Below are 17,614 nucleotides of genomic sequence, written 5' to 3'. Positions count from 1 at the left end.
TGGATTTGCTTTCATTTCTCTTGGTAGATGCCTAGGAGTGGACATGCTGGCTTGTATGGTAGTTTTATATTTAACTTTTTGAGAAACTTAACAGTTTTTGAAAGTAGCTGCAACATTTTACATTCTCACCAGCAATGTATGAATGCTTCCATATCTCTACATTCTCACAAGCATTTGTTACTGTAACAAAATTTATTATAGTTATTCCAGTGGGTATGAAGTGGTGTCTCATTGTGGTTTTACTTTGCATTTCTCTAATGACTAATGCTGTTGAGCATCTTTTCATGTGTTCAATAACAATTCCTATATCTTCTTTGGTAAAATGTCTATTCATAATTTTAGCCCAATTTTGATTGGGTTTGTTTTATTATTTCAAGAGTTCTTTGTAAATCCTGGATGAAAATCCTTTATCAGATATGTGTTTTGCTTGTCTATTTGCAAGTCTATTGCTCATCTTTTTATTTTCTTAATGGTGACTTGAAGTGTAAAAGTTTGAATTGTGATCAAGTTCAATTTATCACTTTTTTTTTCTTTTGTGCGCTGTGCTTTTGTGTCATGTGTAAGAAATCTTTGCCTAACCCAAGGGCTCAGATATTTTCTCCTATGCTTTATTCTAAAAGTCTTATTGTTCTAGCTTATATTTAAGACTACAATTTTTATGTATGGCATGAGGTAAGGGTATAAGTTCATTTTTATGCAAGTAGATATTGAATTGTCCCAGTATCATTTGTTGAAAAGATTATCCTCTCCCCACTGAATTTTCTTGGCATATTTGTCAAGTATCAATTTACTATAAAAGATTTATTTCAGGACTTGTGTGTTTCATCCACCTACATGTCTATCCTTATGTCAGTACCACATTGTCTTAATAACTGTTATTTATTGTAAATTTTGAAATTGGGGAGTGAAAGTACTCCAAGTTTGTCTTTCTTTTTCAAAATTGTCTTGGCTATTCTAAGTGTTCTCCATTTCCATATAAATTTTAGGATCGTTTGTCAATATTTATGCAACAAGCCAGACAGAATTTTGAAAGGGGTTGTATTGTATCCATAGCTCAATTAGTGGAGAATTTCCATCTTAATAATATTGAACCTTCCAATCCACAAAAATGGGATGTCTATTTATTTAGATATTCTTTAATTGCTGTCAAGAAAGATTTATTATTTTCAGTGTACAAGTCTTATACTTTTTTTTTAGTCTTATTCCAAAAGCATTTTTTCTTTGTGATGATAGTTTGGATAGAAAAATATTTTCTATTTTCAAATTTGTCATTGCATAGAAATACAATTATAAATTTTTCACTTTGTATACAAATAGCTCCTCCTATTTTGGTTTTTTGGCATAGAATTCATATGTCATTAAATCTACCTTTTTGAAGTTATACTACAGAGGTTTTTAGTAAATTCAGAGTTGTGCAATCATCACTGCTATCTAATTCCAGAACATTTTCATCATCCCCAAAAGAAACTCTGTTCCCATTAGCAGTTATTCCCCATTCTCTCCTACCCCCAGTCCATGGCAACCACTAATCTAATTTCTGTCTCTAAAGATTTTCCTATCCTAAGCATTTGATATAAATGGACTTGTACACTATGTGGCCTTTTGTGTCTGGCTTCTTTCACTTAGCATGTTTTCAAGGTTCACCTATGTTGCAGAATGTATCAATACTTCATTCCTTTTTATGGCTGAATAATATTCTATTCCATGGATATATTTTCACCCATTAAACATTCATTGGACAATTGGTTTGTTAATTTTTTTTGGTTTTATAACTAATGCTCCTATAAACCTTCATGTATGGTTTTTGTGTGGACACATGTTTTAATTTCTCTTGAGTATATACGTAGGAGTGGAATTGCTGGGTCACATGGTAACTCAACATTTAATCTTTTTTTTTTTTTTTTTTTTTTTTTTTGAGACAGAGTCTCACTCTGTTGCCCAGGCTAGAGTGAGTGCCGTGGCGTCAGCCTAGCTCACAGCAACCTCAAACTCCTGAGCTCAAGCGATCCTCCTGTCTCAGCCTCCCGAGTAGCTGGGACTACAGGCATGCACCACCATGCCCGGCTAATTTTTTCTATATATATTTTTAGCTGTCCATATAATTTCTTTCTATTTTTAGTAGAGATGGGGTCTCGCTCTTGCTCAGGCTGGTCTCGAACTCCTGAGCTCAAACGATCCGCCCACCTCGGCCTCCCAGAGTGCTAGGATTACAGGCGTGAGCCACCGCGCCCGGCCTCAACATTTAATCTTTAGAGGAACTGCCAGACTATTTTCCAATGCAGTTCTACCCCATTTTTACATTCCCACCAGTCAATATATGAGGGTCATAATTTCTCCATTCCTCACCAACATTTGTCTTTTTATTATAGGCAGCTTCGTGGGTGTGAGGTGGCATTTCATTGTGAGTTTGATTTGCATTTCTCTGGAGGCCAATGATATAGAACATCTTTTCAGGTGCTTATTTTCCATTTGCATACTTATCTGGACAAATGTCTATTCATATCTTTTGCCCATTTTCAAACTGTGTTATTTATCTTTGTTACTGAGTTGTAATAGTTTTTTATATATTCTAGATACATTTACCTTATCAGATATATGATTTGCAAATATTTTCTGCCATTTTTTTGGTAGTCTTTTTACTTTCTTGATTGTGATCTTTGAAGAAGTTTTTTTTTTTTTTTGATGATCTAATGTATCAGTTTTTTTTCTTTGTCCTTTTGGTGTTATATCTAAAAAAAAATATTGCTTGATCCAAGGTCATGATGATTTACACTTATGATTTCTTCTAAGAGTTTTATAATTTCTTCTAAGAGTTTTATAATTTTACCTATTACATTTAGTTCTTTGATCCACTTTGAGTTAATGTTTGTACAGACAGTTTCTGACCCGTCATTGTTCAGCTTATAATTTTTTGACATTAAAAGGGTATGGAAGCAATACACATTCAGTAGAAACCATATATTGAGTAACCATACAATCATTCATTTTTCACTTTACATACAGTATTCAATAAATTAGATGAGATAATCAACACCTTATTATAGAATAGGCTTGTGTTAGATTATTTTGCCCAACTGTAGATGAATGTGTTATGAGCATGTTTAAGTTAGGCTAGGCTAAGCTATCATGTTCAATAGGTTAGGTGTATTAAATTCATTTTCAGCTTGTATTTTCAACATACAATGGGTTTATCAGTTGGAAGTCAAAAAGCATCTGTATATGGTGTGAAGTACGGTGTAACTTCATTCTTTTGAATGTGGATATTCAGTTGTCCCAGCACAATTTTTTTCAAAAGATTATTCTTGAATGACCTTGGAACCGTCATCAATATCATGAGTCTTAAACAATAAAGTATCAAATTATGACGTTATAATGGTAATTCTATATCACATTGTACGAGAGGGAATAGCCTGGAAAGAAAATGGCAAAAGATGTTTTCTGTCTCTTTAAAACTTCCCCCACTCTTTCTGGGAACTGAGACCTGCACCCCTGTCTCAGGCCAGTAGTCAGGAGGGGCAGGGGAATGTCTTTTGTTCTTTGTACTGTAGGAGATGGACTAGGAGGTCTGGTGCCTGGCTGGCAGGGGTCCTGGTGGGCCTCCCAGGTGGATGGAGGTCATAGCTTTGTCTTCAGCAGAGATGGGACAATTAGAATCATTAACTGTAATTGAACAACAATAGCCTAGAACTGGGGCCCCTCCCTTTAAAAGCTGTGTATTTCTGCTATGTACAGGAATTTGGATTTTGAAATGATAGTCTACCATTCCATTTTCCTCCTTTGCTGGCAAAGTAATAAACTTCTCTTTCCTTCTCCTCAACCATTTGTTCTCATTCTTCTGATGCAGCCTCGTGGACAAGTGCCGAGTTTTCAGTAACATTTGTTTCTGACAATTCAAAGACTTTAATCTTCTCATATTTAGAATACTTGAAAATAATTTCAGGAGCATTTTCCATTTTAGACTTATAATAATAATCAGTTTGGTGCAGTTATAGTCTACCCTGAAGAAACTTCTTTGTCAGAGTTCTATTCATATCATGGAAGAATATGATACTAAACTTTTATAAAGTAGAATGTTTGCTGCATGTTAGAGAAAGCTCAATCACTCTGGCTTAAACAGAAATGAAACTTATAATCTCATATAAGAGGAATTCCATATAAGGTGATAAAGCAGCATCCTGAGTTAGTTGAGTCAGTGGCTTTATGTTATCATGAAGGAAGAGGTTTCTCCTTCCTCTCCTCTCTTCCATCTGCAATGTTGGCTTCATCATCAGAATGTTAGAAAGATTGCTTTTATAATTCCAGCAACATATTGAGATGCAACAATTTACAGAAAATAAAGACAGAGCATCACTTCCAATATAAACTCTCTGTATACGATACTTTGCATGTCTAGTTAGAAGAAATTCTGATGATGAGGCAGACAAAACGTTTAAGCAAGAAAAAAATACATTTTCATATGATTTTATTCTGCTTAAAGAGGATGGCTGGGGTACATTGTATTATTGGCAAAACTATTCAGTGCCCCTCATAAGAGGATTATATAGTCTCATATCCCTGATGTCATGGTTGGCCATGTGATTTAATTTGGCCAATTATACATTTCACTTCTAAACAGAAGTCATAAGATTCATTGAATGGTTCTATTTTGTTCTTCTTTTCCTTCTGCCACAATATGAAAACAAACAAACAAACAAAAAAACCTGTCCCAAATAGTAGCTGCTCCTTTAGCCTGAGTCTGGGAATGAAAATAAGGGAATAGCTGCAGCAAGTCCTTGAAGGACAAAAGTAAGAAATAAACCTTTGTTATTATGAATTAGTGAAATTTGGGAATTATTTGACAGCACAGTATAATTTAGTGTATGTTGACTGATACAGAAATTGGTGCCAGGAGTGGGATGCTGCTTGAACAGACCCTCACAAGGCAGTGGCTTTGGGGTTGGGTAGGAGGTGGAAAGGAGACAGTTACTGGCAGTTAGAAAGAAGGTGACAGGTCTTTCAGCAGCAAAACCAAAAATAAACTGCCTGTACTTGTTAAGCAAAAATAAACAAACAAACAAAAAACCAAATTAAAAACACTAAAAATTCCAAAAAGAATTGGGCAGTTTGTAAGCAGAAGTGAAATAGAGAGTATCAGAATTTCTTAAGAGTTGTAGAATTAGAAAATGCAACCAATTTTCAAATCTCACCAAGCTCTAAATATAAATCTAAAACTGAGAGAGTTTTGAGTCCAATACTTAATGTGGACACTGCATTCAACAAATCTCTGAATAATTAAGGTGGCTCTCAGTAAATCCTTTTAGTTGAAAAAAAAAATGGCTTTGGAAAGAGGTAAAGATGTGATTATCCACAAATACCAATCAATTATCCACATATCAGCAATTATGTCTAAAGATAGTAGCATGCCTAGAGATAGAGAAAAGAACTGTTGATATAACCATAGGCACATATAGTTGACCAGAATCAAATATTAAATCTCAAATGTTCATGAGAAACTTCTGACCAAAGAGTTATATACTGCACTAAAAGATGGTGAATGAATGGGACTTACATCAGCTCTTAGACTCTATCTTCCATGGGTAGGGAGCAGGCTGAGGGAGTTGCACAGCCCCCCAAAAGGCATATTCTCCAGTGCCCTTTTTAGATGTGGTCAAGAATAATGAAAAAGAGAGTAAGCAAAGAGTCATGGGAAAAAAAGTCATGAGAAGATACTCTCAGGGAGTATAACCAGTGACTAATCAAGGAACATTACTCACCCCCCAAGTAAAAGGCCTTTATGGAGTCTGTAGGATTTCAGAATATGTATTAATATGACCTAATGACTGCTATGCCTCCTATTCTTCCTCTTTCAGGAATGGGAGCATGTATTTAAATCTACTGAAATAACTCATCTCTGTTCTACCTTCATATATTGGACTTTTGGAAAGCAGATAACTTGCCTTTCTTAGTGCTTAAGTTTCTGGATCAGAGGAATCATGTCCATGCCTTATAGAAAGACTATCACAATACCTTGAACTTTGAGCCTACTACTGTTACTGGGTGGGACTATTGAGTTATATTCTTTAGGTAGAGAATGAATATATTTTGCATGTAGAAGAGAAGGAAGTGAATAGTAGTGACAAGAGTATGGAGTATGGTAGGTTATATTGAATTATTATTCAAAATATTTGGTGCTTCTCCCTGAGGGAAGATTATACATCCCTGCCCACTGATATCAGGCTTTGTCATGTGACTTCCTTTGGCCAGTAAAATATGAGAAGCCACATATGTCAATTTCAAGTAGAAGCTTTATAAGCCATTTCATGGTTTTACTATATTCTTCATTTTCCTTTACTGAGACTGACAATGTTCCAGGTAGGGGCTGCTCCCTCAGCATGGGTCCCAGAATGAAGACAAAATCAAACAAAGCTGTACCTAATTAATGTAAAAAATGTTACAAGACCAGGAAATAAAGCTTTGTTGTTTTAAGCTTTTGAGATTTGGGGTTGTTTTGTTACTGTTTCATAGATAGCTTCAGCTGACTAAAATAATAATTTCTTTCTTTCTTTCTTTTTTTTTTTTTTTTTGGCTTACACAACATACATTTATTTCTCATACTTCTGGAGGCTAGCAAGTCCAAGATCAAGGCACTGGCATATTTGGTTCCTGGAGGGGGCCCTCTTCCTGGTTTGCAGACCACCACCTTCTCCCTATGTCCTCCCATGGTGGAAAGAGCGGGAGAGTGAGCAAGTGTTCTGGTCTCTCTTTCTCTTTTTATAAGGGTAGTAATCCCATCATGAGGTACCCACCCTTGTAACCTCTTCTAAACCTGACTACTTCCCAAAGACCCTGCTTCCAAATACAATCATGTTAGGGGTTAGGGCTTCAACATGTGAATTTGGGAAGATATAAACATTCAGTCCACACAATACTCATGTAAAGTGTTTGAGTACCTGTTTTCAATTATTGTTTCCTCTTGTCCTTCTTCAGCATGTTCTTCTATGCTTTGCATGTCTTATAATTTGAGTACAGTGTTTTTATTTTCTATGTAGTCTCTTTTCCCCTCAGTTTATTGTTTGGTATATTTGCCTCTTCTATTTTGTATGTGGCCTATTTGGGAGGAATGTGCCTCATTTCCTCCTGTGGATCCAAAGCCGTTTCTACTCATTCCTGCAGCAAATCTAAGTGCAAGTTTTTTGCTCTTATTCTTTGAAGAAATGCTTTCGTCCTCTGACACTTTAAATTCTGGTCATAGGCCTCAGACTATGGTGTTTCTATTTATCTATGAAAAGGCCTAGTGTTGGCATATGACACACTGGTGACACACTGGTCGTTTGCTATGTATCACTGACCCTGGACAAATGGCTTCCCACGTCTGAGGCTAGGGGCTGAGCTGGTGGCACCTCTGATGGAACATTGCTGGTCTGTGGTACATCTCGGGCAGCTTTTTTTGGCTGACACAGTTTTTCTATTTTATTAAAGTCATGTATCACTTGACTATAGGGATATATCCTGAGAAATGTACTGTTAGGTGATTTCATCATTGTGCAAACATCATAGAGTGTGCTTACACAAAACTAGATGGGTTAGCCTTCCACTCAAGTAGGCTATATGATGTAGTCTGTTGTTTGTAGGCTATAAACCTGTACAGCATGTTACTGTACTGAATACCGTAGGCAATTGTAACACAATGGTACGTATTTGTGTATCTAAACGTATCTAAAGATAGAAAAGGTACAGTAAAAATATGATATAAAAGATAAAAAATGGTACACCTGTGCAAAGCACTTACCATGAATGGAGCTTACAGGACTGGAAGTTGTTCTGGGTTTGCCAGTGAGTGAGTGGTGAGTGAATGTGAAGTCCTAGGACATTACTGTATATTACCGTAGACTTTATAAACACTTAGGCTACACTAAATTTATACAAAAAATTTCTGTCTTCAATAGTAAATTAAACTTAGCTTACCATAACTTTTTGCTTTATAAAGTTTTTACCATTTTTTAACTTTTTGACTCTGCTGTAATAACAGCTTAAAACGCAAACACATTGTACAGTTGTACAAAAATACTTTCTTTATATCCTTATTCTATAAGCTTTATTCTATTAAAAATTTTTATCTTTTACTTTTTAAATGTTTTTGTTAAAAACTAAGACACAAACAGACACATTAGTCTAGGCCTACACAGGGTCAGGATCCTCAAGACATCACTAGGTGACAGAAATTTTTAAACTCCATTATAATCTGTTGTATATGCAGTCTGTTATTGACCAAAATATAGTTATGTGATACATAATTGAATTTCTGACCTTTTGATTCTCTAAATACATCTACAGATGTGCCATAATATACAAAGGAATACTGTTTCCTTAATTAGACTTAATTCCAAAGTCTAAAAAATCAGAAAAAGACTTCTTTTAAGACAAGATCTGGCACAACTCTTATCTGCCTATCTAAATCTACATAAATTAGTGTCATCCTTTCTACTTCAATATATGTAAGCTTCTAACATCTGAATAAATGATGCTATTATCTCAATATTCAACTAGAGAATTTGCTGTTCCCAATACACTCAGTTTAAATTTACATTGTAATACACAAGCCCAGTATACTATACTTATTCACATTTGTATGTGTTTCCAAATTAAAATACTTTGTTATAGATAAAAAAGCCAAAATGTATCCTTTGGGTTTCTTTTATAGAAATGGTTTTTAATATCATACATTAAATATTTTTTATACCAAAGACTCTTCTAAATTAAATCCATTCAGTTCTCAGCATGTTGCAACTAAGTACAACTATTTGAAACAAAAGAGGAGAGAGGTTACCTATAACAATCTATATTTTGGTTGACTATGGAAACCAAAGGAAATGGTTACTAGAGCACTAATGGCATATCTATCAGTATATTCCAACCTGAAATGAAAATCAAAATATATACATTTCATATTTTGTTACATTAACACTATTTATGATATTATTTATGATGTTCCTATATACTGAAGAGTTTACCTAAGATTATATCATAAAGAAAATCATAATTCCAGCACTGGTTCTACTGTTTATAATCAGGATTGCTTTCTGGCAAACCAAAGAATGATTTCCTAAGCAAGTAAATAAACAGAAACAAAGCTGCCAAAGTCCTTTTGCAGATTTATATTTTTCTATTTAGTGTTTATATTTCACCCTAAAGGAATCAGAAGGAATATTATTGTGAAAAATATAAGGATTGAAAAAAGCCTAAGCAAGCCAATGAAAGAGATAAATAAATGAGGCAAAGAAGTGAGGGTAGAAAACTAAAAAGCTAAAACAATTCAGTAAGTATTAGGTAACTTAATTCTAATCCCATATCAGAAAAGTAGCAGATTCCCTAAGCAATATTACACAGAGATTAATTTTTTGCTCTGTAGAAGCCTGAGCCCTGTTTTCAATGGAACCATTTTACTTTCTAAATATAGCTACAATTAATTTTAATTTAGTTGAGTGGATTATCCATTATTATCCATTTGAAGGATCATCTGAAGCCTTCTACCTTTTCTATCAAAACTGTCAGGCCAACAGAGAAAGAGTAGGACTGGGAAGAGACCAAAGACAGCGGTGGAGGACAGCACAAATGCCTGTGTATTTCCAAACACATGCTCAAGTAACTGCAGGAAAACATCATTCGCTTGAACTTCTTCGGATCGGAATTACAAAATATTTTAAAATAATTATGTTTTGTACTTTAGGTATATAAAATAAAGCCGCTTGATGACTGCAGTCATAAAGAAGAGATATGATTTTTTTAAGCAAATGTTTCGATACTTATATTATGTGCAAGTGGTACCTCTGTTACTCTGCACTCTCCTTCCCATGCTCACAGCCACATTTACAAATTTCATCCATTCTACTAGAATGCTTATTCTTTCTGCCCTATTCTGCTTATTTGTATTAACAAAACAAGGATTAAACTAATACATACTTCTTAGGATGGTTGTGGAAATTCAAAGAATGTATGCACATAAGGCACTCAGATTAGGGCCTGACACACACATTAAGTTCTCACTTAATTTTAGCTCTTGTAATTACAAAGAAAGCAAAGGACAAACTGTATTGTTGACTGTTGTATTCCATACCAAACAGAATGTCTGGCACTAGCAGCTCTCAAATACCTACTTTTCAGTTAATAAGGAACTCTTCCTGGAGAAGTACTTCTAATTAGAGGATGAGAAGAAAAAGAACCAACAAAAGAGTTCCAGGTAAAGGTAAGAAGTAGCAGTTTTTAAAACTGAAGGAAGTTCAGAAAGTACGAGCACTGGGACAGAAAGGCACTGAGTTCTACGGTCAACGCATTAAAGCAACTTGCATTCCCTGGGAATTATATTGGGAATAAATTGGGAAGTTTTATTTCATAGTAATAAAATATAAACAGATCCCAAATCTCTGGTTAAATTTGGTTGATTAATACAGATTGCTCATTAGGAAAGAGTACCAAATTTATCACAATAAAATTTTGTGTAATAAATATGGGTAAAATATACTTTAGATGTGCCTAAAGACCATTAAAAAATGGTTTTTCAAAAGTTTGCAAAACGGGCCAGGCATGATGGCTCACACCTCTAATTCTAGCACTTTGGGAAGTCAAGGGGGGAGGATTGCTTGAGGACAGGCATTCAAGACCAGCCTAAGCAACATTTCGAGGCCCTGTCTCCACAAAAAATATAATAAAAAAATAGCCAGGCATGGTGGTACATACCTGTAGTCCCAGCTACTCAGGAGGCTGAGGCAGGAGGATGGCTTGAGCCCAGGAATTTGAGGTTGCAGTAAGCTGTGATCATGCCACTGCACTACAGCCTTGGTGACAGAACAAGACCCTGTCTCAAAAAAAAAAAAAAAAAAATTAAACTTCAGTGTTTTTCACAAAAGTTTGTCTTAACCAAGTTGTCTGTGAAGAAACCCTTATCTTGTATGTTTGGTTTGAACTTTTCTTAGTTTTCCAAGGGCTTTTCAGTTGATTAAGGTGTAAAGACTATGATTATGTATATATTAATATGTGTTCATATGCATTATGTGCATGCTATCAGCCCAGACACGAAGTCTGTGAACAGGAAAAAAACCCTTTCTATTAACTTATCACAAACATACAAGGATAGCAGACATCAGAAGAAAGACCATGCAAAATGAGCATACTGGACTCCTTTCTACTGCCTTTCTCCCTCTTCTCTTCTCTTTTCTTCTCTCCTCTTTGTAGACTTTTCTAGCCCTGTGAACTCCCTCCAGCATCCTAGTTTTATCCCAGAAAAGTAGTTCAAGCAGAATGAGTAGCTCATTTTAGGTTCCACCTGTGCCTACCTCTTAGTGGTTATGGCATGTCCTCACCCTGTGTCAACAGAAGGTGGTTAGAAGTCTTTTAGGTTCTTCAGATTGGAGATTCTATGAGACGAACAAAAACTTTCTCTTTATATTATTGACTATATGCCATAGCTTAATATGCAAAACATGAATATGCAAAACAAAATATCTTCCTCCTATGGGATGACAAAGAATAAAAGGAAGAAGGAAATCCCATTCTGCTGCACATATTCTTGCTGGTGAAATATAAGCTAGTACTAGGGTACCTGTGTGTAGTCGGAGCTCAGATGCTTTTGGTCAGTTGAGTTGGACAACTTCCCTCCCTATGCATGTCAGTTTGAATTAGGATTAGATGCTTTAGGGAACTGGAGTGAATTCCTTCATACATGTACCCATTTATATCTAGTGATTTTCACTGGTGCCAAGAGCCTCCCAGAAGAAAAATATTTAAACTATGTCCACTATTGAGGTTCAGAGGTGCCTAACTGACAGATAATTGGGGAAATCAGATTTTATGAGGGGTTTAATCAGAAAAGAATTCACCATGAGGGAAGAATATACAATGAGTTAGACCAGTGAAAGCACCTGAAATGACAGGAAAATATTGGTATGGGTAGGGCAAACAGTTAAACTTGTCTCAACCCAACCACCACCCTGGTAGAATAGGTCTGTGTAAGTGTATGTGTGCATGAATTTTTAAAAATTGCAGCACTTTGAGACCCAGTCAACTTCACTGTGGGGCGCTCCCCACCCCAAACACCTTTTCTTACCTTGAAAAGACATATTTGCCTTGGTGAATGAATAAAGACCTACACCAAAAAATCAGTATCAACAGTAATGGGGGCAGGCAGTGTAAGTGTAGTCAGGGCAAGAGTGTAGGTGACTCTATTTAAAGTTCTACTTGGAGCCTGGGCATCAAAGTTAGGTCCGGACTAGCTACTAGCTGCACTATATGAATGAAGAAGCTCTATTGCTAAGCACTGAACACTGAGGCCCAAGTAAATTTTCAGGAAGACTCTCCTTCCTCCCATCCTGGCAACTGAGTGAAATTTACAATAAGCATTCAGTTTGCTTCCTAATAATGAAAACACAAAGTTCTAGATTCACTGGTGTTAATGCCCACCAACCAAAGAACATCAGGAATATATCAGTAGTTGAAGAAGTTGGGTTCATTACTTGTTGCATTGAGGAAGAAAACACACCGTTGGGAACCATGGGCATCTAGTAAGAGGGTATTAGAACTTATTAAAAGATCTGGGCTTATGTTAGCTGATTTGGGGGAGGGTTTGGGAAAGGAAAGCTTTGCTTTGGATTGGGTCCCATCAAAAAGCAGGTGTAATTCAGCCATTGGGAGTATTAATAAATCTTATCTATAAGACAGGAAGAATAAAATAAGAGTTAGCTGTAATAGGTAAAGAAGCAGTAGTTATTCATATTAACCAGGATAGGAAAATGTTTGGTAATTTTTTTTATTTAGACAATGTTCACGTTTTTTTCTATGTTCATATATAATTATGGCGTGGTCTTCTTTTTGTCTTGATCCATCAAGGTTACAGAGTGGCCTTGTGTGATGTTGATATTCTGTGAAATTCTTCATCTTCAACAATGACAACAACAACAACAACAAAACACCAAGACCTAGCTGTGAGTGTCAGGCCAGCTCCCAGTTGTCTCTTTTTCACTGGTACAACATTAGCTACAGCAGTTACATTTTAATTTCAACAACTTCAAATATAGCAAGTATTCACTGGCAATAATGGTAACAGTGGCAACTAAGTGGAATCTTTCATAAAAAATGTGGGGTCTGAGAAAAAATGCAAGCAAGTTATTACTTCCAAAGATATTCCTGGATACTTAGTATCACCCTAAAGATACTGGAAATACATGGGCATCCAATAACATTGGATATTCTATTCCTAAGCAAATGGGGGCTTAAAGAATCTAGTCTTGAATATTAAGGGTTAATGTAAATCCTAGGATAATGAAAAGGGCTTATGATATTTGAATTACACATATGTACATCAAATCATTTAAAGAATGATAGAGAACCTTTCTTTGATGTTAATTTCTTCATGTATACTTAGAATTTTAAAAAATATCTTATTTCTAAAAAATCACTATATGTATGCTGATACTATAATGGACATATGCTTTTGGCTGCCCAATATCCATCCTCCTTCTTTGTAAGAGGATCCAGAGTTTCTTTTGGGAAATAATCCTTCCCCATTCCTGGTCATGTGGTTGGATAGTATCCCATTACCAACCAATCAATATAGCTCATCTCCTTGGTTGCAGTGATTGGTTAAGATGGAGCATTTAATCCAGCCTTACCCATATTTATTGGACCATAGTGCTTAGTTCAGAGATAGGCACATGACTGATCCAAATGAAGGTGAACTTCAGAACTTGGGCCCCAAATGCTCTATTTGGTGACATACCGATATGAGATTGAGAATGCTGTAGCCATTTTGTGAACCAAAGGAGAGCCACCTAGGGCTGAGCAGTGCAGAGGAAGGAATCTTGACAATTTTTTTGACCTCTAGATATAACTGGATCTACTCTAGGTTGTTGAGAAATCATTGTCAAATCCAATGTTATAAAGTTTGCCCCTATGTTTTTTTTTAATTTTTTTTTAAATTTCAGCATATTATGGTGGTACAAATGTGTAGGTTATGTATATTGCCCTTTCCCCTCTCTTCCCCCCTCCCTGAGTCAGAGCTTCAAGCATGTCCATCCCCCAGATGGTGGACATCACACTCATTATGTATGTATATACTCATCCCCTCCTCCCCCCTCTCACCTGCCCAACGCCCGATGAATGTTATTCCTATATGTGAACTTAAGTGTTGATCAGTTAAAACCACTTTGATGGTGAGTACATGTGGTGCTTATTTTTCCATTCATGGGATCTTCACTTAGTAAAACGGGTTCCAGCTCTATCCAGGAAAATACAAGAGGTGCTAGATCATCATTGTTTCTTATACCTGAATAGTACTCCATGGTATACATAAACCACGTTTTATTAATCCTCTCATGTATTGATGGGCTCTTGGGTTGTTTCCACATCTTTGCAATTGTGAATTGTGCTGCTATAAACATTCGAGTGCAGATGTCTTTTTTATAGAATATCCTTTGTTCTTTTGGGTAGTTGCCCAGTAATGGGATTGCTGGATCAAATGGTAGATCTAGTTGTATCTCTTTGAGGTATCTCCATATTGCTTTCCACAGAGGTTGCACTAGTTTGCAGTCCCACCAGCAGTATATGAGTGTTCCTATCTCTCCGCATCCATGCCAACATTTATTGTTTTGGGACTTTGTGATAAAGGCCATTCCCACTGGAAATAGGTGATATCTCATTGTGGTTTTGATTTGCATTTCCGTGATGATTAGAGATGTTGAGCATTTTTTCATATATTTTTTGGCCATTATTCTGCCTTCTTGTGAAAAGTTTCTGTTCATGTCCTTTGCCCACTGGTGAAAAGAATCCTTATTCAAAAAATGGTGCTGGGAAAACTGGATAGCCACATGTAGAAGACTGAAACAGGATCCACAGCTTTCACCTCTCACAAAAATCAACTTACGGTGGGTAACAGACTTAAATATAAGGCGTGAAACTATTAGAATTCTGGAAGAAAATGTTGGAAAAACTCTTACAGACATTGGCCTAGGCAAAGAATTTATGAGGAAGACCCCAAAGTCAATCACGGCAACAATAAAAATAAATAAATGGGACCTGATCAAATTAAAAAGCTTCTACATAGCTAAAGAAACTATCATGAGAGCAAACAGAAAACCTACAGAATGGGAGAAAATATTCGCATGCTACACATCCAATAAAGGGCTGATAACTAGAATCTATTTAAAAAATAGGTTTTGTAAAATCTATTTTCAGGAAAATCAGCAAGAAAAAGCCCCTATATTTTCTTACAAGAGTTTTATAGTTTTAGGTCTCATGTTTATGGCATTGATTAATTTTTAGTTTAATTTATGTATATAAATTTAAAAAGTAAAGTAAGGTCCAATTTCATTCTTTTTTATGTGGATATCCAGTTTTCTGCAGCCTTATTATCACAAACCAACATTAGCTGGCTTTAGGTTAGGGATAGTTACCTAAGAAAAACTTGCTAATTAGATATAATTTTACTTTTTCCAAAAAAACTTAAACATTTATGTCATTTAAAAATAAATTAGTGTTAAATATACACTTAATTTTATCTTTTCAAAGATGCATTTTGCAAATATGTTTATTTTTCTAAACCTAAGTTCTTGCTATGTAAAACTACTTTATTTAGGAAAATACTTGTATCTAAATATCTAACAACTGGAACAATTTTTTTTCCTTTACTGAGAAAACTTAAGTGGTGGCTAGTTTTGGAAATTTTAAGTTTATGCATGACTTTTGAAGTACTTGATCATCTAGAAGTACAGCCAATTAATAGGCACCATAGAATCTCAGAGATCAGGGAGGGAGAAAAAAAAACATTTGAGGAGAAAATCTATAAACAGTAAAACCCTCCAAAATCTTTCCCCATACCACATCGTCTTGAAGAAGGAAGACATCACTACTCTCAAATCAACAGTCAAATGATTCAGACATCATTAATTTTTTTGATAACTTGCTTAAAACTATAAAATAGGCATAGTTTCAAAATTATTCTATTCAGCTCAGCATTATTACCACTCATAAAGCTATTCCATAATTGGAACAATTAAAATAACCCTTCAAATATTAAATATTTCTAGATTATCATGCAGCTGAACAAATTCTGATCATCAAACCAATGTCTTTTTTTCTTCCCATTAGCCAAATAATTCAATTATGAACTGCAACCAAAATATAAACTACAACTATATTAAGGTAAATACAGTACATTCTTGGTTCAAAGAAATACTGAAATACTGTTTCGTGTCAAATTGATAATCATACTCATCTAACTTGAATGATTACATTGGCATACAAAGAGTCTATCATCCTTTAAAAACTATTTCTAGTCTATTTCATTTTAAATACTATCCAATATCCTTTAACAATATTAATATACCACCAAATTACTTTCTTTTTTTTCAAATTACTCTTTGTAGAACAAAGACAAGCACTTTAAAGCTTGTAAAGTGACAAATTCTTAATGTTGTCAAATTAAGTTAAGCAATTTAACACAATTACTAAATGTACCGACTTCTTAAAAAATTGTAGTAATTAAAGAAACCGTTTCACTGTCTTTTATAAAGTACATAAATAACTTGGTTTAAGCCACGTTGTTTGGTCAGGCTGGCTTTTTCTTTTTTTTTTTTTTTTCCCAGAATTCTGGTTGACATCCTTGAAGTTCAATCCAATTTTTGTTTATAAATTGCATTCATCCAAATTGAATGAGAGCATTTGCTATTACAAAATTGGATCTCCTCCTTTCTCTGCTTTTGAGTTCATATTGTTAAAGTATTGCACACTCTTATTTTGCTTTATAGCCACTACTGTCAATGTTAAGTGTACTCTTACTGTAGAAAAAATAACATTGATCTGAGTTAGGCAGCTTTCAGAGTTGCCCATTGCCCGGACAGGCCCTATACCATACTTGCTACTGAAAATCCCATTATAAGAACTTGTTAGAAGTTAGGAGGGTTAGGAGATGATGTTTGGCCTTGGACTATTACTTCCTCTCTAGGAAGGGAGGACATTGAAGTAAATGATACTGTTTCCTTCCAGCCTTAAACTGAATAAACAAGCAATGAGAAACAAAAACACCAGAGTAAAAAGACATACTATACATAGCAATTAATCATTTTCAACTCTGCAACTAGTTCTTTCATCAACAAATTGAGATTATCAGTTCACCCTTTAGTTGAAGACAAATGATAAAACATATCAATTAATTAATTCAGATAATCATAAAGAGTAGAATGAAAATAAGGCAAAGTTGTGGGTTTCACTTCCGCTATGGTGTCAAAATACACTTTCTAGAGACTCAAGTTGATTGTTAGAAGCCTTAAAATGTCCCCTAGATTCCTCTTGTATTCTCATTGTACCTTTTGCCATTCATATAGTATTTGTCAAAAACTGCTTTGTATTATAGTGCAAATAACCATTTGTGATAGGCAAAAAATCTCCCCCCCCCAACAACAACAGCAAAAAAGATTTCAACATCAACTCCCTGGAAAGTGTGAATGTTTCCTTATTTGGAAAAAAAGGGTCTTTGGAGATGTGATTAACGATCTTGAAATAAACAGATTACCTTGGATTATCCAAATGGGTACTAAATGCTATTAGAAGCTTCTTTATAAGAGACACACAGAAAAAAACACAGAAAAGG

The sequence above is a fragment of the Eulemur rufifrons genome, chromosome 7 (genome assembly GCF_041146395.1).
Source record: "Eulemur rufifrons isolate Redbay chromosome 7, OSU_ERuf_1, whole genome shotgun sequence".
NCBI classification, from domain to species: domain Eukaryota; kingdom Metazoa; phylum Chordata; class Mammalia; order Primates; family Lemuridae; genus Eulemur; species Eulemur rufifrons.
Note: the sequence above shows the minus strand (reverse complement) of the source record.